This window comes from Aphelocoma coerulescens, chromosome 14, assembly GCF_041296385.1.
Source record: "Aphelocoma coerulescens isolate FSJ_1873_10779 chromosome 14, UR_Acoe_1.0, whole genome shotgun sequence".
Classification (NCBI taxonomy): Eukaryota; Metazoa; Chordata; class Aves; order Passeriformes; family Corvidae; genus Aphelocoma; species Aphelocoma coerulescens.
Genome location: NC_091028.1, coordinates 5,484,430 through 5,510,000, shown reverse-complemented (window position 1 = coordinate 5,510,000; position 25,571 = coordinate 5,484,430). Strand labels below are relative to the sequence as shown.

The window sequence follows — 25,571 nt, the reverse complement described above, 5'->3', positions numbered from 1 at the left end:
ATTACTCAGTTACAGAGGTGAGGGTGAGATCTGAGCTACTGGCAGCTTATGCAGGGGCTTAACACAACGTTTCTCAGCCTTCCTCTGTGGGAGTTGCTTTTGTCTGTTCCAAGATATGCTGTGCTGCAGGAGGCTGAGCTCTGTTCCCCCTGAGCAAGGCAGCACTGATCCTGCTTCCTGATGGATCCTGCGGCACTGGGATGTGCCCTGGGCTGCCCTCAGCTCACAGAGAAGCCCCCATGTGCACTGGAGATGCTCAGGCTCTTCAAAAGACACAAAAACTGCCCCCAAATTTCCTCTGCCAGGTCTGTCTCTTGCTCTGTTTGTACCTGTCTGGCATAATGGGGTCTCCAGGCACTGCACTGCTAATAATAACTTCAAAGTACCTTTTTAAAGTTTAAGAGTTGAGCTTGAAAACAACTCCTACACATGACATCTTTTAAAGATAGCAGTCAGTGGACTAGAGAATATTGACAATTGCAGTACTAGGATAAGTAAACAAGTCTCTGTGGATTTGATAGCCCAATAAATATCCATTATTGCTTGTTGCCAGGCTATGTGCCTGAAAATGAAAATGAGGATAGAACAGTTCTTAATGGCTGATAGCAAAAATAATCGAGTCTTACCTAAATCAAACTTTATTGGCCTGGATGAATTATTTTTGGCCTCCTGTAATCAAAGCTGAAAATTCACCTGTCAGGCACAGTATGGTAAAACTCATTAGAGCCTCACCATGTGCTGTTATGAAATTGCTCCATATGGCAGTGCATGATTGTTTATTTACTAGATTCAAATATAGGCAGGTTTCAGAAATATAAAAAAATAAATTATTACTTTCAAATTCCTTCAAGGCAAAAGTGTATATGCTGAAGTTCCAGATTTCGGTGATGGAAATATTTCACTTGTAGAAGGAATTTTGCCTTGTGCTGCAGTGAAGCTATTGATCAGGCAATTGGCAATCCTCAAGTGTGAGGACTCATTAAAGCAAAGGTATATGAATCATTTTTTAATGACATCTCTTTGCTTTCAGCAGCTTAGCATGTGTCCTGGTTTCAATGGATGCACTGTAATTTAGGCAAGCTGTCTACAGACTTCAGCCATTACTCTTACCATATGTTTTCTTCAAAAATTACCATGCACTGGGGCCTGCTCGCTGCAGTCGTGGAGTGAGGTGCACTTTCTCTGCTGTATCAGCACGTTAACATTACTTGAAAAAACAAGAGTAATGTGCTTATAAAAAGAAATTCCCAATTAGCAAGTTTACTGCATGTGTGTTAACTTGGATTAAATACATTCCAATTATGGGCAGCTCATTATTAAAACTACAGCCAGCTGTTTGCCAGAAATGTGAGATCTGGTAAACAAGTCTTTCCCTATTTCCCTGCAAAAGATCCCGGGTTATTTCCCCCTCTCATTGGTTCCCAAACAAGTACAACACTGCAGCACAAAACTGCAGCTCTGCCATCCCACGTATACATTTCGAAGCAGAAAAACGCCAGGAAGTTTGATGAGTTGGTTAAAATACAAGTAAAGTCAGATTTTAAAGTCCAGAAGAGCTTTCAGGCTCATGCACAATTTGGGAAACAGGCTGTTAGCAGCTTCCCTTACCAAGAACACTGGGAAAAAAATTTGTATTGAAACAAGGAGGATGCCGTTCTTCTAGTTCCATTTGTTTTGATGGCCTCAGGTCAAGTGGCTCACGTGCATCTCTTGGCTTTACTGTGCTGAACTGTTACACCATTCAGGTGTTTCTGGGACCTTTCAGAGTGGGCCCAAATTACAGAGAAATGTGCGCATTTATCTTAAACCTTAAGTATTTAAGTGAACCAAACCAAATACAAAACCAAGCAGAAAGGGTACAAGTTATGTTTCCTATCACATCCTTAACTTCATTGCATCACCTAAAAAATATCTACTTAAAAATACAAGCCACATTTTCCACTTAATCCATGATCCAGTTATTTCAATGGAAGTTAGTTACTGAAGTAGGATTTAAATGCTTCTGGACTGCAAAATATCCTTGGAAGTTTCAAAATGTGACTGGTGTAGAGTGAGAGGATTTTTGTTCAGCACCTTGTTTTTCAGGCATACATTTTTGGGAGAATGGTGTTGTGCCAGGAGGCCACCAGTGGCATTGACTCTTGTGCTGCTGTATTTACAGGGAAACAGGGATACAGCTCTCAGAGAGCACCAGCAGTCTGAGGGGGGTGGGTGTGTGTGGAATCTGTTGAATTTGACTTTTGTTCCAGCATCATTCAGATGAATGACAACATCCAGAGTCTGTTCCCTGCTGCTGACACAGAGGAAGCAGAAAACCAAGGACCCTCTCTGACTGTGTAGATGGAGGAGCTGATGACTGCAGGGAAACAGCTTAAAACCCCCATATCACAAACAGCAGCCAACAACACTTGCTTTTGATGTCTGTGCTCACCCAAAGTCCAGATAAATCCAAACTTTAGTTTCTAGAAAGGCATTTATTCCTCAGCCCTATGCCTGCAAAAACAGCCCAGCCGGGGCTGTGCGAAACTGAGCTGTGCCAAGAAACTGCTGCTGTCTGCTCACAGGACTTTTAGGTCTGTGATATTTCAATTATATTTGTACAGTGCCAAAATCTAACAAAAGAAAGGGAGTAGATGCAATTAAATTAAAAAAAAAAAAAAAAAGGAAGATAAAGGTTGCTCATACAGCATATTTCATTCAGATACTGCTTTAAAGCAGACTCAGTGACAGAGGACGCACATGGCCAGCTCAGGTGGAGGCCTCAGCGTAGTGCTCAGGTGACCTGCAACCATCACACCAGTCCAGAAGTGTCAGAAAAAAGCAGGAAGATTCTCCTTCATTATTTAAACACAGAAAAAAAATAAGATTGTATTCCTGGGTCCCACCCTTAGCATCTCATAGTTGCTCTGTGTGGCTTCCTTGTCCCTACCCTTGAACTGAGAGGGGTATTTAAAGAGGAATTTAGCATGTCAAAGAAACATGTAGAAGGTGGATGGACCTCTGTACTGAAATTTTAGGACACAGATAAGCATGGGAGTTTTTAAATCTTACACAAGGAGAAAGAAACTTCAGCTGTCCCCAGGTGTTATCTTGGTCTGAGAAAAATACTGTTATTTCCAACAGTATCTGGGTTAAACAGCACGTGGGTAAGACAGATGCAGAATCTCTCTTGAATTATGGAATATCAGTTCCTAGTGTTACTTGAACAAAATCCCCACAGGTAACCAACATTTTCCCAACCCAACAAAAAAACCAATCCAAGCTAGCAATAACTGAAACAGGAGATCCATCTGAAGGACACCTCTATGTCTTGTATGAATCTCTCTATATTTTTAAGCAAAATACACTTTTCAAAGCCGATAGAAAGAGGATAATTAAGGACCACAAAGAAATATCACTCACAAAATCATAGTATTTGGGGGCTTATAAAAGAGGAGAAAAATACTTGTATCAAATATGGACCAAGGAGAGAGCACTGGAGGGTTAGGGAAAAGACAATCCCACTGTAGGCTGTCACACGCTTTCACATTGTCATTAGGAAATTCTGTTTAGTAGACAAAGAGTTTTCTGGCTCAAGGGATATTGCTATAAAGGTTTTCAGTATTGTTTGTGCATAATCTACGTATAACATTCAACTTGGGAATGAGATATGATGTAGAAAATTGCCTTTGCAGTCCTTGAAGTCAATAACTTAGCTCTGCAACCTTAATTTATAAGGGAAAAAGGAAGGTAGTTGGAACATGAATTTGGATCACCGTCAGATTTGGGAATGAAAGTAATTAATGCTTCTGTGAAACTCCCCTGATAGTTATTTTTGGATTCAAAATCTTTAAAGAAAAGTTTTAATTTAGGGGCAGAAGCTCATTATATTCTCAAAAGAATCCTGCTGTACTAAATCATTCTGTCTCCAATTCATAGCCCCACATTCCCTCTGTACGTACAGCTCCTTCAATGATAAAGCAGCAAATTATTTCCCACCTGAACTACTGAAACTTTGGCTCTCTGAGTTGTTCCAAATTGAGGCTGCTTGCCCTCATAATCCAGGCCCTTACTATTACCATGGAATTATGCTGACCAAAGATTTTCTTTTCACTTTATGTCAATATTTTCTGCTGGCTGCCACACCCCCATCTTTTGAATTTCCTCACACCTTTCCAAGCAACTACCTTGGAAAGAATCTGCTCTACAGCTCTCCTTAACTCCCCAAGCCAGTGCTAACTGTTGTTTCCTTCTGTAGTACTCCCAAGACATCATGGGGTTGTCAAAAAACTACTGAGGTGACGACTTCATGTGATTGACAGCCGTGAATTTCACCTCTCTGCTTTCTCCAGCTCCCCTCTTCATCAGTTTGTAATTTTATCTGACGTTTTTCAGTTGTGGATTGTATATTGCTGCAGACTGTGAAATGTTCAGGCCATATTCAGTGATATTGTGATATATTAGTAATAAAGGACAATGGAATTGCACTCCTGGGGAAGGGAGAGTGAATGACTTCAGTGACCTTTAGGCTGTGGGTTTATTTTTTTATTTTAACCTGTTCTTTAATGCCTTTTGTGACTAAGTCCCTGGTGGTACCAACCAGGCAGAAATTAATATTTAATCCTATTCCAAATTCCTGAATCCTTCAGCTCTGTGAGTTCTGTAGGAGTCTTCATTTGCACTTGGAGCTACAGCTCCAGGGATCAGCACAGGTTCTGCTAAAGCCAATGGAAAGGTCCTGGTTGGCTACAAGTGGCACTGAAACAGGGGCTCGGACAACTAAACAGAGCAGTGAGTTTAGGAAAGGTTTCATCTATTTACTTATTCCCCCTTATACAAAAATCACCTTTAATCTTTGGTTATTTACATTCTCCAAAGCAAGTACTTATGACAGACAGCTGCAAACAAAACCCAAAGGTTTTGGAGCTGAAAAGCAAGCAGCTGTGCTCTGCCACTTCTATTGGCATGGGGATGCATTTTCAGATTCTCAGTCAAGCCTATAAGTGCTGTTCAAGGTTCACACAGGGATAACTGCATTTTGAAAACTTCCAGAAGGCCAGCACAAACGCTGGGGCCTTATCCTTGCTTTTAAGCCAAGGGGACTATTTATGTGAACAAATTTAAGCACTGAGCAAGCTTTCACAGGTTTGTGCACTGATATTATAATCACACACATGTGCAGAATTGTTAATTGTCCTAATTCCTTGGCTATTTCAGTAAGAATAATGAAAGGAAAATCATATGCATACTTCAGTATTAGCTTAGTCTCTCTCCTGCTGCCACTGATAGCTCTTTCAAATTACAAATGGTAGCCAGTGTTTGCTGAGAAGGATGGCCACACCATTCTCATTGTTAGCCCTTGAAGAATGTATTACTTCAAAAAAATCCTGTCTGTAAGATTTAGGTTTTGAAAAATGTCTCTCTTGGAGAAGTGCCACTAAGCATTTAATTTTTTTTTTTTTTAGCAAGATTTTCCACCCCTGTTTTAATAGGCTGTTATAGCCTTTAACATACCATGAAATTAAATGCCTCCATTGGGGATCCATAACTTATCATAACAATAGTATTTCTAGCACTTGTTGGAACTTTGAGGAAAGTTGGAAGGTAGTATAATAATAAGTGTAGCATTTTAAAGGACTACAGAATTGTCACTATACATTACTGAGCTCCCATAGTTAACCCATGAATTAAAAGCATATAAAAGTGATAATAGCTGGGTTTCTATAGAAATGACTGATACTTGGTGAGATTATCACTTTGCTGGAATTAACCTGTGATCCGCTGGGAACCATAAACCCCACAAAATATGTGGAAGCACGTTAATTTGATAACTGACCCTGCTTGAAGCAGAAGGTTGCACTAGCTGACCTCCTGAGGTTCCTTCCAACCCAAATTATCCTATGACTCTAATCATTCTACTAATTTTTGCTAGGTACCTGTAATGATACATATATTAGGTATGTAGCAAGAACAGATCACTTTCTTCTTGCTTGCATAACATTACAGAATCTCCAGTGTAAAATTAATTAAAATTTGAAGGCCAGATTATGCCAAATGTAAACGGCCTTTTAAATAAGGGGAGCTGGTATGTACACCCCTCTCTGGCACTGAAGAGATGCACATGGTCTAATTTATAGAGGTGCCAAGCATTTACAGCCTCCAATCAAATTCTTTTCTTTCAAGAAAGGAGGGACATTCTTCAACTGAGCAATCTGCATCTCCTAAGAAAGGAAAACTTTAAGAGTACTCAAAGCTCTGTCTGCTTCAGTATCTTGTCCAGAGCCAAAGCCTGACTCAGTGTTCAATCCTTCAAGGATCCAGCAAATAAATGCTCAACGTAGAATCATTTAGGTTGGAAAAAAGCTCCAAGACCATCAAGTCTAACCTTTAACCCAGCACTGCCAAGTCCACCACTAATCCACGTTCCAATTGCCACATCTACACATCTTTTAAATCCCTCCAGGGATGGTGACTCCACCAATGCTCCAGGCAGGCTGTTCCAGTGCTTGACAACACTTTCATGAGCCACTTCCCATCTTTGCCATGCTGGTTTATTCTGAATCACATCAAACCCTCCTTGAGCTGTGTACACTTCTGTATTGACTGAGTGTTAGTTTAAAAGGTCTTAAAGGAGGGGCTGTCACTGACTGTCTTTGAACAGCTTTCTAGTTTTCACCACTGTGGCCATTCTGGACTGTTTGTTTTTACCACAGGAGAATTTTACAACTCCTTTTCAGAACGTTAGGAGGATATCTACACCTCCTCAGCGAAAGCGAGAGACACATTGCAAAAAAACCATTTTCACAATGACCAGAATTTGACAGAGACAAAATCTGCCAAGCTCTAAATTTAAGTAAGGCACTTGCAGGCTTGAGATTACTTAAAAAAGCAAAATCATGGGCAGTGATTATTTAGTTAGCTTCTGAAAAGTAACAGAACCATCACATAGGGAACTTCCACCAGCCTTTAACTATCCTAAAGAGAACAGGATTTATTTTGACACAAATCTCAAAATAAAAAAGAGTAATTGAGGGTAGCCACAAGAGAGGTCAAAAATCTTCCTAAAGAGTCTAGGGCAAATCTATTTTTACTAGAGGGAAAACAGAATGCTCATTAATTAACATTGCCAAAGATCTTTAAACACTACTGGAAAGACACATTCATTTTCTTGATCTGAATTATAAAGCTAGGTTCAAAGGAATTTTTCTGTAGTGGTGGAAATTTGGATTAGCACCAGTGAGTTAATCTGAGCCTGTCCACATTGGGACACTGGAACCCTGAACATACAGAGAGTTTGAGACTGCACCTCCAAAAATGTTAGTTTAAGGTATGGGAACTCCTTCCATTGATGGCTGAAGAGGCAAGAACAGGAAATCACATCTGAAATATTTACACAGTCAACTGTGGCTGAAACCTTGTTTGGTATCACACTAGAGTAGCATGAGGAGGGTGAAAAAAAATCACGAATTCCACCACACACAGGCCCCCCCTCCAACATAATGCCTGAAGTTTTCAGGCCATCTAAGGACTTGTCCATCACCAGGCACAACTGATGGCTCCAAAAAATGATAGCTAGTACTTGTCAGGATGAAAAATAAGAAAGGAGTAATAATGAAATATTAATGTACACCCTGTTTAATTAAATGACAATATCATTTTCTTGTAATCCCTCTCTAACTCTGCTGGAAGAGTACAGTGTTGACATGATAATTTTATAAACTTCCTTGACAGTTCACGTTAAACCATCCTTCATCACCATAGATTGATAATTGGCACTTACAAAGGAAATGAAATGTCTGAAAAATTCATTAAACATGCCAAATATCTGAGGAGACCCAGTGCAATGGCAAAGCTATCTAAATCACTGTGTAAGCAGCTAAAGAGCTGCTTTCCTTTATAAATTCTCTGAAAAAAGAAAAAGTCATGACTTCCTATTATATTTTTAATGCAATGGAAGTGAAACCGTTACTGTGAGACAGATTCAAGTCTTGCTTCCATCAGGTGATTTTGGCAGCAATTTCAATTAAGTCAATAAAGTTATAGTATTTGGCTTTAGATCTTCTCTCCCCTCCTTTCATCTTCCTCCAGGAAGTAGAAAAAGGAGATAAACCCTTATTTCTGCAGCTATTCCCTTAATAATCTATTACATCAGAATCTTGTCAGAAAGCCTTGTTTGGATATTTCCAAGTGATCTGTTTCACTGTACTGGTCATTTCATCCCTCGCAGTCTATGCAGACCCACTCAAGAAACTGCAGACACCCTTCCCTTTAATGTACTTTGGGATTTAAATTCCTTGTGGCTGCTCTATCTGTGCAGTTTAAACTGCTTGAAAAAGCAAACACATTTGTTTAATTGCAGAAAGTTGCTAAATATCTGAGCAAAGGAAGTTCTTGAGGATATGCTAAATATCCTGGCCTGTCCCTCAACCCAGGCCAGGCTCAGGAAAAATAAGAAAAAACTGATAAGGAGTAAAATTTCCTTTGTCAAAATTTCTCTTGCTTGTCTTTTCACTGCTTAATGTAGATGGAAAAATACTTATAAAAGTTATGGGTTTTGATAGTTACACAATCATAATAATTTCCCAAGCCAGATAATGGGGACAGAAGATAGAGACAGCTGAGCATCAGAACTGCCAGTTTCATTTGAACAAGGCCAGGCCACTGAAACCCCTGTGACTGGATCATCCCCTGGCCTGAATTCACTGAAATCCTGGAGACAAGAGTGGACAAGGTACAAGACAAAGTTGCCAACTGTCTGATACTTTTGATCCCATTACAAGCATTTATTGTAATGAGAAATCACAGCTACTTAAACAAGCAAAACCACCACCTACCTTTACAGCAAATGAAATGGCAGAACCAGATCTTTTTCAACTTTAACATGACTGAATTTTTCAGTTTCTCTTACTCTCAAATGACAAAAAGAATTCAGTAAATTAACTGTCTTACCTACATTTTATGAAGCTAACTTCTTTATTTTGATTGACGCTGGATATTTGGTGCATCAAACAATTCAGTGATGAATCAGAGATGAATTTCTGCTGTCACTTCTATGATCCACATCTCAGAAGCTTCATGTTGTGGACAAGTTGTTACACCTTTGCATAATTGACTTTAAAATGCCATTCTACCCTCTGAAAACAAAATTTAAAAAAAAGTTTATATTTCCTAATGTAGTTACATATTTTCCAAAACTATGTAATTTATCTAATGAAGCAGAGAAGGACATTAAACCCATTCCTAAGATACATTATAGGATTATTTTGAGACTATATAAATAGGCTTTTGAGAGTATAGGTGAAAGGAAAACCAGTATGGTAGATATAGATGACAAAAAATTCTGCCATGATTGTTTTTCCCTCTAATTAACCATCAGCTCTTCTCATTGATAAAAGGAATGGGAGGTACAAAACATCCCTCAGAAACTGGCCTAACTTCCACAGATTTTTGAAAGTTCTCATAAAAATCTTTATTAGCCCAGACCTTAAGCTTTATGAGACAATAATCACAAGGCTTTGCTAAGAGCAGCAGTGCATGGATGTGTTTTAGGGGTCTGAAAATCCTGAGCATAACCCTCATGAGTGATAGCAACCACCCCCATGCCCAGCTCTCACAGCATCCATTTCTTCACAGGACCAGGAAAAACTTCTATGAAAAAGGCTTTGAAAGCAGCAGCTCCACACAATACCCATGTGAGGCAGTGTGAATTTATATTTTAAGGTGCTCTAGGACCTTGTAAAACCACAGAATAAATTATTTCCATATTTCAGCTCTGACCTTACTGTAAAACTTTTGCTCTATGAATAATCCCATTTCATTATTGCAAGGTTGCATTTCTGAAGGTTGGTTGTAAATTATATCTATAAATAATTTCACAAGTTACTGTGAGCAAGTTGCTTGTTACTTTTATCTTTAGGAAGGCCTGTCCTTAGACCACCTCAGTTCTGGTCCTTCACCTTTCCTATTAAGCCAAAAATCCAAAATATACAGTGATGTCTACTTGAATTTGTATCCATGTTGTGAATTACCATCTAAATTTCTTACCTAATGACAACAGAACTTGCCCAAACAAGCTGAACCATTAAGCTACTACTCTGGACATCATATTTTTACTTCAGCCCTGCTTTTCTCACAGTGTGTTCTCTGACCATCAAAGACTCAAAGGAAAAGGAAAGTTTGGGGTAGGTTGAACAACTGGATTCTAATTTTTTGTCACCCCATAAAAAAATCTATTCAGCTCCTTTGCGACCTGTCCAGATCCTGTGGAAATCAATGTAAAGACTCACATTGATTTGACAGAGTATGTTTGCCAGGCCTTTAATGTTTCTAAAGCAAAATTTAATAGGATGCCTAATTAAAGACTTAATTAATGCCTGGATGAGGTTTTCTGAAAAAGAAGTGAAATTAATGCTCATGGTATTCACAATTCTCCACACTAGCCTACTGATTCTATGCTGATTAAAATCTCCTGAATGTATTATATATTTAGAATTACAGAAATTAATACTTTTTAAAAAAACAGAGCTTATTCATTTAAGAGGAGAAAGAAGAGGATTCACCTCCTTTTCTACCTTGTATGTGCTTAGAGCTTACTATAACCACTAAAGCCCAGAGAAATTTATGTTTTTATTTACAAAAGGCTGCATGCTATCAAAGATGAAGACTTGTCCTTTTTTTTCCTTGCTCTTTTTTTTTTTTTTTTTGACCCAGGTAATAAAGCTGATTTTTTTTCTTGCTGTAGCCTGAAACAAAATAGCTGATTCTCGGGTGGAAAAATAATTAGCAACATGGGAAGCTGAATGAATTTTGAGATATTGAGGAAAATGTAGTTTGAACTGTCAGGTTTACTCACCCACAGGAACTACAAAGCAGCAAAGAAATAAAAACCTCTTAGAACTTAAAGCTTTCATCAAACTATTCCCTCTGGCTGATTTTTTTTTCCCAAATCTCTCTTTTCCCAGTGGTTTCTATTAGAAACACAAATAGTGTGCCTCTCTGCATAGTGACAAATATCATACTTACTTCTTTTAAAAATACTATTAAATTATTATTACCTTTTAATATGAGGGTAGAAAGACTATGCAACCTGTACAGTCAAATACACTTCACAGGAGCACTTGCACTGCCTGGATTTTCAAAGGAAATGGGAGCTGTCAGTAGTTCAGGTATCGCTGTTTACGAGGCCAAAGGGAGTTACCCTTTGTTTGGCACCCCAACCAACACAGGTGTAAGGCCTGCCAATAGCAGCAGGGAAAGTTCTCTGTATGGATTGGCAGAGGGGATCCTTGCAGTCCCTCCCATACCCTACTGTGAACAGACTGTGAAAAATTTATGGATAGAAATTGATTCCTTGCATTACAATTACAAAAGAATGAGAAAGATCAGCACCCAGTGCCTCAGCAGGCCACTGAGGCTTTCGTTATTTGTGATGTTTTGTACCTTTTGTTCATGTTTTCTTTGTACCCTCTTCAAAGTCAAGAGCCCCAGGTGTATCAATGGCAGTGCTCCAACAGGGGAGGCTGGAGCTCCACGCCTGCTCTGAGATATGTGTTGATCATAGGGATCTCAGGAACTTGTTGGGAAAACTTGAGAGACTGGAAGGCCACAATAGATGGCTACAAACTCCTTTGTGAACACAGGAAGTGAAGAAGAAGAGGTGAAGTTGCATTTTATGTAACAGAAAAATCCGAATGTATGGAGGTGAGCTGCGACCACAAGAGGGCTATTAAGTGCCTTTGGATCAAGACCAGTGGGGTCAGCACCGAGGGTGATCTTGGGTTTGGTGTCCCTTACTGACCCCCTAATCAGGATGGTGAGGCTGATGAAACCTTTCTTTGGCTGCTGAAGGAACTTTTGGACCCACAGAACCTGGTCCTCAGGAGCGACCTCAATTTCCCAGACCTTTGTTGTCAGAACAGCACAGCCAGGCAGGAGCAGCTCCAGCTGCGGGCTCTGACACACCCTCCTGTTTCAAGCTCTAGCGGTGATGATGAGGGGAATCGTCCCACTCAAAGTGTCTGCTCCTTTGCTCTGATGCCTGAACTCTCACCAAAATGTCTTTCTGATTGTGAGCCTGAGTTTCCCCATGCCAGCAGCAGTGGTGCAGTGCCTCCCTCTGCCAGCAGCCTCTGGCCACTTGCCCGCTTCTCCAGCCACAGGGGCATTTGCAGCCCATTGTTGTGTCTTAGAGCTCAATGCCCCAGTCGAGAACAGCTCATGCTGCTCTCTGTTAAGGGTGCCTCCTCCTCTCTCCACATTTTGTTCCCTTCAGCTGATTGCACTGTTCCTAAGGCACTGCTTGCATCAAGAGCACACATTCAGGGAAGCACAGAGAGAGCCCATATGAGGAGCTGCAGGATATATTTTGCAAAGATGACAAACTACACCAGGTTCCTTAGTAAGAACCACTAACCTGTAAACTGGGAATTCATTCTTAAAGGGAAGGAAATTGCTGCAAGCCAGGGTACACTGAAAAGCACAAGAGATTCTCCAGATCAAAGTATTTGCTAATTATTTTGTAACAAAGTGTCCCAATCCTTTGGTAAGCCATGCCCATTAGAAGCACCAATTTCTTTGTGCATTTGCACTGGTGACTTGTAGCTGAGCCTTTCTCCTCCTTCACTACAGCCTGCTTTTCCCAGGGGATGAAAGTGTCTCTGACTGCAAATTCCACTGCTCTGTGAGCACACAAGCCTCCCTGATGTACCCAGCCCCTGCCAGACTGGGCATGGAGGTTCTGAGCAATGCCAGCCTAAAACAGAAGACAAGCATGGTATTGTCACACAAGTCAGAACTATATTTCTTATTTTCTCTTACAAATCAATATTTTGTCAGCACTGTTGCTTGCATCAAGGATATTTAGGAATTCTGATTCATATGTGTGCTTTTCATTAAACACTAAGGGCATAGTCCTTCAAGAAGACAAAATGAATTAAAATGCTTTGCATTAGAAAGAAGAATGGGGTGATTTCACTTGCTAAAATCTCACCTACTTCAGCCAAAGACATTAAGAGCATATGAAATAGTGCTAGCTATAACCTTCCACTGAAATACTGTTTGCATAAAGCATTAGTAAACAGGGAAACGGCTACATGGATGTAGAAAGTCTTCATCTTCACTGCCCAGTTTCTGAAAAGTAAAGAAATCTAAAGCAACAAGCTCCAAAACGTGGAAGTCTACAGGAAGGACGAGAAGGAAACTTGTCATGGAGAGATTGCAGATGGTATTCCTACCAGAAAAATGTTGGGAAAGGAATTACAGAGAGATCCAGGTCTCGGCAGACAGCAGGACAGTTAAAGGAAAGTCATGAGGAAACTTCTCAGCACCACGATAAGCATCAATCCTTTCCATGGCACCATGAAAAGTGGGAAGTGTAAATGACATTCCCTAATTACTGACTTCTATACTAAAAGATGTTAGAGGGAGAAAAGGGCATGGAAAGCATCAAGCGGTGATCCAGAGTGCAAACTCCATACTGGGCATGGAGGAGAAAGCAGGGAGACACGTTTAAGAACAAACTTATTCAAAAGCTATTAAAACAGCCAATCACTATTAAATTGTGTAGAGGAGGAAATTTGTCCTGGGGGAAGTGAAAACCAGAAGATTGACTTCTTCAAATTCACAGCTGTGGTGGAGCAATCAAATAGTCCAATGCCAGCTTTCCCCTCAGAGATGAGACAACCTGGGGCCATATGACCTCAACCTTTGATACACACAAGGAAAATGTAATGAGAGATTTGCTATAGAATCTGGTGTCTAGAAGTGACAAATTGCAAGATTTGCTGACCCCTTGTGAAGGCAAAGTTTCAAACTTTCATCAGCAAAATTGAGCAACTGAGACGAGCATGGAAACTGAGACATGCAAGGGAAGGAAAACTGACTCTAACCAGAAACAGTGGATAAAAGCAGCTTAATTCCACATTGTTGCTAGCTAAAAGTGAGATGGCACTCAAAATATACCATAAGAGCCTCAACACACGATTGAGATGACAACCTTGGCTGGGAAAATCAATTTGCTTCCCCCCAAATCAACACCGCTCGAGAAGAGGTGCTCTGTTGATTTAGTCATTGCTAAATTCAGATAGAACCAGGAGGGACCCCAGTGTTCACAATCACAAGAAAATAAATTAGATTAAACTCTCCCAAGCTGTCACAGCTTCCAAAAAGGCTTATGTTGGATTTTGGCTACAGGATAAAGCACAGGCACAGCACAAAACAGAAAGCTTATCTTTAGGAGCTTGTATCTTAGTAATTGCCAGAATGTTAACTGTGGGAGATTGCAGCACTGAAAACAAGTCAGTTAATATTTCCAAGTGCCAAAGATTTTACCCAGATTTCTGACACTGTATCTCATGCAGTTAATAAGTTTCATACTGATTATTAAACTGAACAATACAGAATATCATGCTGTTGGCAAAAAAACCCATTATCATTAATAAGATTAGAAAGTTTCCTCTAAAAAGGAAGAAACAGCTCTAAGCAATTGATATGTGCCTCCAGAAGACTAATAATGTGAAAAATCAAGTGATTTGTCCCATCAGGCTCTGTCCTAGCTCCTATTCTAGCAGCAAAAGAACATTTCTGACAATTAAAAATCTCTACAGATGAAGCAAATGTTAACTTCTAAAAGTTTTTTGCTAGATCAGAGCATGGTATCTGAAGCACTGTCCCTTCTAGCCATCATCATTGGCAGCTTCAGAACAGAAATTAACAGAGAGTCAAACCCAATGATTTGGGGGGTTCTGCTGGAGGAAGAGTTTTTCTAAACAAGCTGAATATGTGCATGCCAAGAACTGAGCCTCTCTGGAATGTCAAGTTAGGTACCTGAAGGCAGAGACACCCAAAGTCACTAGTAAAGCTTAAACAGCGTAGGCATAATTCCCAACACCCACACAATCTCTCTCTCTCTCTCAAAAAAGCCCACACTGGCAAATTGAGAATAAATCACTCCTCACAGAAAGTCTTAAATGACAGGATTTGGCTGCAGTGCCTACAATTCTTCACTGAAATGTTACATCATGTCACTTTTTATTGTCCTGTGTGCATGCAAATGTGTACAAGATTAGTGCTGCTGCTGCAGATGAGAAGATGAACAACTGCTCTTCCTAAGCTTGAATCCTTTAAAAAAATCATTGATATAATGAAATCTAATTAAGAACAAGCTTAGTGTCCTTTTTTTTTTTATTATTTTAGGAAAAGAAGCAGAACTCAGACAAATCATGTGCCAAAAAAAAAAAAACCACTTAGAAAAATAATCCCTTTTCAGTGTCATCATAACAACAAAGTTTAAGAAAGGCAAACATATCAATAGCAGAATGTTTTAAAAGATCTCTCAGTAAAATCCAGAAACAAAATGCTACAGGAAAAGCAGATTTAAGGGTTTTGAGTACACTCTAAAACTGAGACCAACAGGGTTAACAATCAATACTCTTTAGGCCTGCTAAAGCTTCACCTTCTAGCTATAAAAAAATCCAATGGTGGCTCCTATATTTGTATGTGGAATTTTGACAGCAGAGCAGATATATCTTCATCAGCACTTTGTGTCTGCCTGCCCCCTCACTTCAGTTCTTATTGTCATTTTGCAATATATTAATGATCCAAATCATCGAGTGATTCCAGTTAGGCTGCAAGAGGTTCTCTGAAGTAGGCAGCACTCCTTATAATGATAGATTGCAGGAATAATGGCCTCTTTACTGAAAGCAAAACATCAGAAAGCTGCCTTAAAAATGGCAGAAGAGGAGGGACTGGAGATAGCAAGTGCTTCATTAGCAAAGATGGAATCAACTATTTGAGAGAGCAGCATCATTTTATTCTCCTTTTTGCAAGGCTACCTGTGTATTAAAGATGATCATGCAGGCATTAAGCATCAGACACCTAGGAATGTAAAGATTTAAGAAAAGGTTATTAAGCAAGAGATGGACTTAAATGATCTTAAAACTCAACTCTTAAGAGTTTTTCTGTACACCAGAAAAATATGCAGTATTTTTCTTTCATTGTAACTCCTAAACACAAACACATAAATTTAATAACTTAATTCTAGGGACTCTAGAGACCAGAGAAAATTGTACATGTACTGAAGTGATTTCTTGAGCATGACCTGGACTGGAGCAACCACCTGTCTCTCTCTGAGGCTGTCAGTGGAAAATGTCCATTGGTTTGGCACATCTTAAACAGTCTGAAACCTGAAGTGTTAAATAAAAATAGCATCATTCACAGGTCAATTAAAACAAACAGTGCTTTTCTCCCTTCCTCTCCCATTCTTCCTCCATTTTGTCTCATTGGACTTGCTGCAGAACTGACCAAATCTCATCCTTTTCAACTGCCCTGAAAAGCTCTTTAATTGCTTTCAGCTATTGCAATTAGTAAATGTGACACTGTGGCCATTATTATATTTCCAGGTGCTCTACAAATTTTCTGACAATAAAGCAGACCAATGAAAACCATGAATGCACAAACAATCTGTAAAGTTTAATGCCTCCATTCGTTAGGCTACCTGAGTAAGAAAAATAGCATTAATAGGGGTAAGTCCTTCAACTTCTCCCATTAATTGCTGGTCTTAATTCACAGGTGCCTTTTTAATCTCTCCTGAATTCCTCTAGAACCTAATGAATACATGTAATAATAACAGCAATTCAGAATTTAATCCTGATTCTAGTCTGTCTTAAATTAGACCTTAGTCATTAAGAGATTACAGGATAGTGAATGATAGTTAATCAATGTGTTTAATTTGGCCCCATTATTTATTTGATACAGTTTCTCACATAGTGGTTGTAAATCTTTTTTCCCCAAGCTTGGCCACCAGCAGCAATCCTGAAATATTGAGCGAAAAAATATTAGATTTGATGATCCTCTTAAGTGCAGGTTAAGCTATAATTAATCTCTCTGCGTGTGCTCAGACCTTTCAGACCAATGCATATATGCACATATGTAATTCATACATAGCCAAACACCTCATGTGAGATTTATTGTGCTTTATTTTTTGTCTCTGTTAACTCTTAGCACTATCAGTCAAGATTTCCCAGCACTTACCACAGCATTAGCCCTAAGCATCGGGAAATCACATTTCTTGGTGCCAAGGGTTTAAAAAGATTCTAATTCAGCTGTTAAACTGGAGGCAGCGTGTGCCAACCCCACAGCACATTCACCCATTAATTCTGTCCCCTGGAAAAAATGACTACCTCTTGCACCAGGCTGATAAAATGAGGAAACATGCTGATTATGTCTGTGGCAGCTATTCTTGACCCAACCAACAGTGACAGTCATCAAACCGCAGTACCTAGAGCGCTGCAAGCTGTGTGAGCTAACCCAAGACATCATTAACTCTAAACACCAGAGCTCTCATCCAGATACTGGAGTTCAGAGAAGCTTAAAAACAAATCCCTTTGGTGGGTGGAAATTCTGTGTGCTGCTCATAATCACTTCACTGACAGCATTTGGAAGTTATTTCTCTAGCTGGACAGGTCAAATACGAGAAGCAAAGTGCCAGTGTCTTTCACTGGATTGCTCAAAATTGGACCTCAGATTCAATTAATAATGTTAGATGGACAGAGATCAAAGGGGTTGAGAGACTAGTTGGTTTTTAAGGGTTTTTTTATCACTTTTAGCACAACAGGGTGGAGGAAACTAGCTGTGAATGCTGTAGACTGGGTGATTTGTCCAGCCAGGATCTGAAAGTATGCACATGTTGAGTACAGGAAAAATATGAGCGAAAAACCAACACAGTATAAAAAGAACCCTTGCAACCTAATCCTATCAAGTCTTTGGGAAGACACTAACTATTCAGAGGGGTCTTGGGACCTGAATTTCTTGGAAGTTAATGCATGAGATAAGATCAAGGACGTGTCCCATGGGATTACTGTAAATTAAGCTTCCATCGTAGTTTAATGAAGGATTTGTTCCCTCAAAGAGCACTTCACACTGATGTGTGCACTGGGTGACTTACCCTTAGCTGGAAAATTACAGCTTACAACATTGTCATGAGGCTGCAAAAGACGCTCTCTAAGCCTGGAAGGTACAGTTCTAATGTCAGGGGCAGGAAAAGATGGGAGGAGAACCAGCCCAAAGCCAGTGGCTTTCTTCTCCTTTGTGTCAGAGAAAAGGATTTGGTTGTTTCATTATGACATAGTTGACACCAAATCCTTCCCTTGAGGAAAAAAAATGGGTTCAGCACATTTTTATGTTTTCTTCTCATGTAGATTCATTATGATTATTTTCATTGTCAGGTTTAATCATAGATCCAAAACATTCATAAGACAGGAGATCTCTGTATAGCCTGCCCAGAAGCCAAGAGTATTTTGGAAACAAAACATGTTTTTTGTTAAGTGCTACCCTAAAATTTCTCATTTGCGCCTCTGCTCATCTGCAAAAAAAATCCCCAGGCAGACACGTGCATTTTTTCATGGAGGTGAGTATCCAAATGGTATCTCAGAAAGTATTTAAGTTAATACCATGGAAGTGCACTACACAGTCTTCTCCCAGTTGGTGTTTCTAAAGACAAGCATTCTAAAAGCCAGTGGCTGAGCCCTGTGTAGAGGAGGACCACAAAATGTTCATGAATAATTTCACATCTTCATCTTTCCTTTCAGGCACAAAGAAAGTAACCAGATCTTCAGTAGAGCTCAGGATATTTAGTTTGACAGACTATCCTGAAATACTGGTAATAAATACAGGTTAACGAGCACTAAGCTCCCACAGTAACATTTCAGTCCATTCAGGGCCTGCTGGGTACCCCACCAGTTTCATCTCTGACTTTTAATTTCAATAAATACATTCTGAACTCCTTAAAAAATATGGCTGATTGGAATAGGAATAGAATCAACAATTCAGTACAGAAACATCTTAGGCAAAAAAATGCTTTGAAAAATTGCAACTGATAATCATTGCTGTTCTCCTTTAACCACAGTTTTGAGCTGCTGCTTTCTGGTGGCAAGTATTTTAGTTTTGGGTAGTCTTGAAATGCTATTCACATTTTTGTTGATTTTTCAAAATGGAAGAACTTGTGTTGCTTTAAAAATATAATTTCATGCTATGTTATTGTCACAATTTCTGCATTCTTATTTATTTGCACACAGCAGCAGGGCTAAGAAATTTTTGCTTGCTCACTCTCCTTTTAAGAAATTTTACTAGTTAATAAATAAGGCTTAGCCTTGTTGCAGGGGTCTGTCCCTCAATAGTTACCATTCTCTTTCTAACTCAAAGACCAGCTGCAATGAAAACAATGCCCTCTCGTTCCTCCCAGCACTTAAAAAGGTTTATAGATCTCCAGCCTCCTACAACTCAGCAGAAAACTGCTCGCACTTGACAGTCTTCAGAAATCAGCATTGTTTCCACCCTCACTAAACCTGTCAGGCACACAAGGTCAGGAAATGAGGAGAGCTGATGTCACCTGAATCATTACTACCTCTGCTCAGACCTCTTGCCACACTCCTCTCTTCCAGAGAAAGCTGCTATACCCAAGAGTAAAGACTTTGAAGTCTTTTAAAACTGTCATAAAATAGTTTCTGGAAACTGTTTGGAGAACTACAAAGAACTCGAACCCTTCAAATTTGTAAACTCATGAATACTTTCTTGCCAGAGTTGTCAAACTGCAACAGTGTTTTGCAGGGGGCTCATGAATATGAGCACTTCTGCAGCAGCCTCTAATAGGTGTTTTTATTTTCTGGATGTGATTCTACAAGGACAGCAATAATGAATTTTTCAAGACTATCTAGACTCTAGCTACTAGTCGTGCTAATTAAAAATCACCGTGTAAGTCTGCACGACAGCTCAGAGGAAACAGTCTGCTCTCTGAATAACGTGGTGTGTGCTCCTAAAAACAATGTCCATAGGAAAAGGGGAAGATTAATTCCATCACATGCCTTTGGGACAGAAACATTGTTACTGTTCTGTTTTAAAAATCATAGAAGCTGTGCATGACAGAACACAAGCAAAAGGCTTTTAGTGAACCGAGGTACTTTCTCTGGTGCCTGTAGGTGCTTGAGATGACCCCATGGAAAGTAATCATAGTTCCAAGACAATGAAGCAGTTCTAATTAAGAGCATACCTGCTGCATACCACTGACTGCCACAACTGTACAAAATGCAGTTACAGGTCATAGCTGTAAAACCAGGCACATATATATGATACATATGTGTGTATATATATATATATATATATATATATATATATATATATATATATTACACTGGTCCCCATCTCCCAGCAGCATGGCTATTCACCTGAAACCCTGAGCTTATCCCCACTAAGCCTTCACACCCACAGGTTGTATCACTGAGACATTGCCTTTCATTCCCCAGCCAGGTGTGTGCTGGGTGTCCCTGTGCTGTGCATGGGGAGTGTGACAAAGCAGACACAGACCCAGCAAAGGCTGGTGTGAGTCCCTGTGGCTCCACTGCCCTCGGCTCAGCCCTTTGCAGGCAGACACAGCTCCCTGTGCCTGTGCTGCAAGTCAGCTGGCCACAAGCCACCTCTAAGCAGGAGCTATTTGGCTGTGGGATTGTGGTGCCAAGCCTGAGCTTACAGAGATGAGCTTTTTCTCAGCAAGGCCTGTTGGGTTGGGCTGGGTTTAACATCATGCTAAGCACGCTAACACCCAGAACGTGTACCAAACACCTGCTCTGGTCTGGCATCCCCGAAATCTGCTCAACTTTCCTTTTAACTTTACTTTGCCAAATCAAATCCATATTCATCAAAATTCTTCCTTCATTCAACAGGAGATTTTGAGCTGATTTCAGCTGTGATAAGTTTAGAAACCCCATGTATTTTCTTTGGTCTCCTACAGTCCTCCCCTCCCCGCTCTAAGCAGACCACTTTATAACGCTGCATTCACCCTTTTGTTAATGATAACGTTAAAAAAAATCAATGGCTCAATTAACAATCAGGAATGGAGCTTCCAGGCAACAAGCCTCATGATCAATAACTTATGTTCAGTGAAATTAAAGGTACTTGTTAAGTCAAGTGTTAAAAGCTGCACACACTTAATATGGGAATATCAGTCACGAACAGTTTGGCAGTTTAACTTGAGAAAATCAGTAACTACAAAGTTCCCATACTATGTTCCACACCAATGAGTAACTAATGAAGCCTAAATATTCACACAAATTCATTTATGTAATAAATTCTCTAATCCCCCAATACACAGCAGTAGTGCTGAGTCGACATAAGCTTTCACTTTTGTTATGAGTTACACTTCTAAAATATGAATCCAAAATGAAGTTGGCAAAGCCAAATTCACAGCTTGCACAAAGGTAGTTCCCAGTGGTTTGAAGTAACATCAGTGCATGATGGCCTGGCTGCTGTGAATGGCAAAATTTTCCATCAGCATAAAGGGACATGCTAAGATGTCTTCCAATAAATTACTCTGAGGCCACCAAAACATGCTCAAATGAAATAAAATGCATTCTTTTTATGGGACAGGTGACAGCAAGGATTCACAGAGCATAGGATAAGTGACATTAAAACGTCTGAGCCCTTTGGAAGAGTTATGAACATGCATTGTGATATAGAAATCAAGAAACCTGTATAGATGTAATCCGACTTACCCTGTTACTAAATTCCTACCACATTTTGTAAGATGGTGGTTTAGGAAGAGATTTTTCAAAGACATGAAGGACAGTGGAATGCTCAACTCTCAGTGGAAACCTGGGCAAATCAGATGCCTCATTCTCATTTATGTAATCTAAAATCTCCCGCTTAACTTTTATACATCTGCTCTCAGTAGAGCTTTTCTTTGAGAAGAGAACATTTAGAGCAATGTCAAAACTGACTCCTACATCAAGCTTGTGACAAAATTCATCTCATGGTCAATAGCCTTGTTTTTAGAGCTCCACTGATAACAGAGATGATTTAGCAGCATATTCCTACTCTGGGAATAGCCAAATTGAAGGCTGCTCTTCCGATTATACTGAACTGCTTCTACTCAAAGTAGGGAATATTCAGAGGATAATTTATCCTTGTTCAAAACTTTAAAAAATAAATAAAATAAATGAAGAGAAATCTCTGCATGGCTCATTTTGCATATCAAGGACTCTCTCTTACTGCAATCTGATATATCCTGTACCCTTTTCCAAAGAGCACAGAAGCCTTGTGAGGCCTGAATTCCTGAAGCAGAAATAGAGAATATGGGGGTGGGGGTGTGATGGGGTGGCAGGGTGATTCTCTTCATTTAATGAGTTGCCCCTTTCTTCAGCGTACTGTGATCATATCCTGGGCACTGCTGACTGCACTTTGATGGGTACCTAATCAACAAAAATCAATCATCTGAAATTGCACAGACAGAATTTCATCTCCATCAAAAATCATCTTCCTACAGAGCTCCATTAATCTCTTCATCATTGTTTAACTCAAAAAGAAACTTCTGTTGCAAGAGATATCAGCCTTTGGTTTTAAATTCTGACTAATGCTGTGCAGTGTTCGTTTTGCAGGAAGCAGCTGAGGCTACGGTAAGTATTTGGTTTTCCAGGGCAATTTTCCCATGTAGAATTAACCAATGCACCTTGACTACATGCAGAGCGATGAGCAACTGATACATTTGAGTGTGAATAACCCTATTTGCTAACAGAAAAGCACCTTACCCTTTGATCTCACTCAGGGAGCACATTCTCAGCCCTCATGAACAAGCCTCCGGCCTCGAGGGAATCAGAAGCCCAGTCCTGACCGTTCCCAGGCCAGGCTGGGAGGCATATCCATGGCAGATGGGTGGGAAGCTCCTTTTCTACAAGTTACAGATAAATGTTAGGGTAGGAAGCAAAGACTCCTGTTTCTGAAAGTACAGGTCTTTCACATCTGCCTCCCCAGCAGGTCCTTAGAGCCCAATCTAAGCACCCCATAAACTTTTGGCTCAACCTCTTCTGCGGGAACACTTTGAGCCCCCATTGCGCCCTATTCTATTGCCCTGGTCATTTTAATCCAAACCCCACAGTCTCTAGTCCTCCCTGGAATCAGGCATGCTGGAAAGGGCATTTCCCAGTGTGGGTGTAGTGTCTTAACCTCTAAACAGGGTGAAAGAGGCACAGTGGGCACTAAGAAATGCACCTCCCCTGGCTGGTGTGTTGGTGGTGCCCGCTCTGGAATGAAGGGTGAGACTGGTCTCCCAAGTATGCTCAAACAGAGAAAATTTTTGGAAAGCAGGAAGCAAAAGACCCAGAAAACAGCATATCTAGGTCAGTAGAAAAGACTGGGAGAGCAGCAGGAAACCTGCTGACAGCAGGGAGTAAAACCTGAGCTGATGGATGCCATAATCCAGCAGGAGCCCTTGCCCTGCCCGGTGGCTGGGCAGGCTGCACTGCGGCCTCTCAGCACAGCTGCCCTCCCTTTGCATGGTGCACAGGCTGCCCTGCATGGCACGGGGAGTTACCCAGGCAAAGGAGCATCCTCCGAAAATTAAGATTCCATAGCTAACCTAGCAGAGAGAGGTACTTGCTGCTTCTCCACTCCAGATTAACACACCCCAGAAATGTTGCCTGCAGTGAAGATTTACTGTGGCATGGACTATCACCCACAGGGCCAGTTCTGACTGCAGCAGCCCTGGAAAGACAGCATATCACACAGAAGGGAAAAACAGCCTTGTGATACGAAGCCAGCAGTGGGTTCAGCTGTTGTTTGCACTGGGAGCAGCACTGATGCTTCCTCTCATGCCTCCTCTGCTAACAAAGAAATGTGACTGCAGCAGGAGTTATTACTTGCCTGCCCTGTTTCCAGAAGCATGGGACAATCTGGGAGCTGCATGACTCTCCACACTAAATATTTAAAACAAAGCTAAACCATTGAACAAACAAACAAAACTACTATAAAAGAAGTGAAAGCTAATTCACAGTCACTGGATCTAACAGTTTTCTCTGTCCTCAGCTCCTTCACAGCACTTTCCTTTTGAACATGGAACCAGTACAGGAATGTTACACAGTATATATGAGGGTGAGTTGCAGAGGTGAAAAACTGAAAAAAAACAACAAAAAAACCCCTGCAAGGACCATTGCTGTTTTGGGAAACAAAGAACTGTCTTGTGTGAATCCTGGTTTAATCCTCTTGATATCATCCAACCACAACTGCTTGACTGGAAACAGAATTTATTTCAGCCATGTTCTATATCCAGGACTATGTAGGTCAGGATCACGACAGCCTTTTCTAAGCCTAAAACATCTAATCAACCCAAGAGAGAGTTTATAAACACTTGGGAACAAACAACAACCCGCCTTTGTCAATCCTCTACGACCATGATGAACAAAGTTAAGCCAGACATGGCTTTTGTTTATCAAGCTAACCACAGGATCTGTGTTTCAGAGCTACACACAATGCCTTTGACTGACTTGGACAGCACATTTCGGTACTCAGTGTTTGCTGATGCACATTATAATACCTGCTCCAAAACTGTTCATGTCTGATAAAATTCCTGGGAAGAAGTCTCTCAAATGTGCCCTTCCACGGAGGCAAGAGAGAGGTCATTTCATGCTCAGATCATTTTAAGCTCCTCCTAATTGCACTTTTGAAAGAGTTCTCACAATTATTACTGCTTAATTTACATGTTCTTGGGAAACCAGGGAACCCTTTTCTTCCTATCTGCATGGCCCTAGTGAGAAATATTACTCTGGTGTTTTATGCATCCATATCCATGTTTCTCCCAGGACATCTGAGGGAAGGCTAGCAGATGCAACTTGGGCAGTATCAAACCTTTGTATGGTCTCCTTTACTGCCTGCCTTTCAAACAGCAAACAGCAGAAGCAATTTCAGTTTTCAAATTCACAGCTGCTCTTTGGGCTTGTCAACACAAGATGGCATATACTTTACACACATCTGACAAGCATGATGGATACTGGAAAGCAAGAAGGGTTTTTGTGTATTAGTTTCATGCTACCCCCTTACAGAATACTCCTACTGGTATTGTATAATTTGTGCTCTGTTAGAAACTGGAAAACCAGATTATCAAAACGCATTTAAAACAGAGGGAAGGGACCTCAAACAGGTCCTTTTTTTGGCAGGGCCTTTCCCCATCCCTTTGCAGGGCAGTCCCAGGCTGTTGGCATAACAACCTCCTTCAGGTACCTTGAGAGTGAGCAAACATCGTTCCTGGCAAACCTCTAATGTCACAGAAACAAATCAGGATGTCAGTGCAGAAAATTGGGACCCAGATGCAGGAGCCATAAATCTGTCCCATCCTGATTGAATGAGTTGTGCCCTGAAGGATTGCAGAGTGCTGAATGGCTTTTCCCTGTCAGCTCTCCGATGCAGGCTTAGGGGGAGCAGAGTTATGGAGAGGGGGTAGAGGTGAGCCCTCTTAAGGGCCCAGTGGAGAAAGGAGATGAAAACTCTGAGTCTGGACCAGATGAGCTGAGGAGAGAAATCAAACAATTGCACTGACTGATATATTATTCAATATGATATACTTTGAGTTTGGTCTTTTAAAACACTTAAGGATGTAAATGCATTATGGAAAGGCCTAAAGAAGGAAAAGAGAATAATTTACTTCCCAGCAGAGTTAAGCAGAATTGCCTAAACAGTGAAGACTCCAGAAAGACGATGTGGCAAGGCAGCTGCGAGTTAAAACAACAGCTTCATTTTTTACTATAGAAGAGGTATTGTTTATTTTAAGTTAGTTTGGT

At 40.4% G+C, this 25,571-nt stretch overlaps 1 long non-coding RNA gene across 10 annotated transcripts in view; it reads right to left on the bottom strand.

Annotated features, from left to right (window-relative positions):
- LOC138118549 (uncharacterized) overlaps positions 1 to 25,571 on the bottom strand; it is a 308,809-nt gene that overhangs the window by 151,776 nt on the left and 131,462 nt on the right. For 5 of the 10 annotated variants that reach the window (XR_011155203.1, XR_011155196.1, XR_011155202.1 and 2 more), the window contains exon 5: positions 8,933 to 9,113. This is a non-coding gene — a long non-coding RNA (uncharacterized lncRNA). Of the gene's footprint in view, positions 1 to 8,928; positions 9,114 to 25,571 lie in introns of all 10 variants that reach the window. The other 5 variants (XR_011155197.1, XR_011155194.1, XR_011155204.1 and 2 more) reach the window with 1 other exon arrangement.